This window comes from Macrobrachium nipponense, chromosome 40 (genome assembly GCF_015104395.2).
Source record: "Macrobrachium nipponense isolate FS-2020 chromosome 40, ASM1510439v2, whole genome shotgun sequence".
In the NCBI taxonomy this organism is placed as follows: Eukaryota; Metazoa; Arthropoda; class Malacostraca; order Decapoda; family Palaemonidae; genus Macrobrachium; species Macrobrachium nipponense.
In genome coordinates this window covers 9,697,301-9,698,840 of record NC_061101.1, presented here as the reverse complement: position 1 = coordinate 9,698,840, position 1,540 = coordinate 9,697,301, and positions in this window count along the sequence as shown.

The window sequence follows — 1,540 nt, the reverse complement described above, 5'->3', positions numbered from 1 at the left end:
TCTAAGATCATGACATCGATGCCGTAAGTCGACCGAACGCCCCCGCCCTCGACGTCGACTAAACCGAAGAAGGGCCAACATTTTATGGCCGTTATGACCAGTTTCCGGCCTCTCATGTCCTTGTAAAGATGGCCGTCCTGTGGCGCTGTGACGTATCTCAAGGAATCTTTCCTTTCACCTTTGGTATCGAGCTTCCATTTGTCATTGGTGTAGAATCTAAACAAGAGCAAAACAAAACAAAACTGTCTCTTGTTTCTTTTTTCCACTAAGAATAATAATAAAATTAAATATATATATATATATATATATATATATATATATATATATATATATATATATATATATATATATATATACATCAGCCACAAATGTCCTTTAATATCTAATTCGCTCTACCTCGGAATTAATATATTTTCATATATGCTTAACCGAAGGGGAATTTTCGGCGATAAGAGATTTGTCGGCTTTAACCCACACCACAACCGCAAGAGGCTGTGGGTTGAAAGCTGTACTGTCGTCCTGGATTTGTTTGGTTTCGATGGTTCGCGCCCGGAGCCGACAAATCTCTTATGCCGAAAAATTCCCCTTCGGTTAAGCATATATGAAAATATATTAATTCCGAGGTAGAGCGAATTAGATATTAAAGGACATTTGTAGCTCGATGTATGCATATGAATCACGGTAATGTAATATGACTCATATATATATATATATATATATATATATATATATATATATATATATATATATATATATATATATATAGTATAGATAGATAGATAGATAGATAGATATAAATATATATATATATATATATATATATATATATATATATATATATATATATATACATATATATATATATATATATATATATATATAATATATATATATATTATTTGCGTCTTAAGACTATCTGGACATTATCTATCATAAATTCCTTATACTCTTGATGGAAATTGTCTATTTTAAGTACCTTACTCTTAATTACAATTAGTATTTTAATTTCCTTACTTTTACTGGACATTATCTATCTTGTAGATTCCTTATACCACTGATGGAAGTACCTTACTCTTAATTACAATTAGTATTTTAATTTCCTTACTTTTACTGGACATTATCTATTCTAAGTTCCTTACTCTTACTGGACATTATCTATCTTAGATTCCTTATACCACTGATGGAAGTACCTTACTCTTAATTACAATTAGTATTTTTTATTTCCTTACTCTTACTGGGGGGGACTTTATCTATTCCAAGTTCCTCACTCGCACTGGACATAATCTGTCTTAAATTCCTTACTCTTGATGGAAATTTTATATTCTGAGTTCCTTACTCTTACTAAACATCACTATTTTAATTTCCTTACTTTTACTGGACATTATCTATTCCAAGTTCCTTACTCTTACTGAACATTACCATTTCAAGTTCCTTACTCTTACTGAACATTACCTTTCCAAGTTCCTTACTTTTAGTAAACATTAATGGTTAAGATAGGGTGGACAGCGAGACCGCAAGAAAGGATGAAGAAACAAACGTA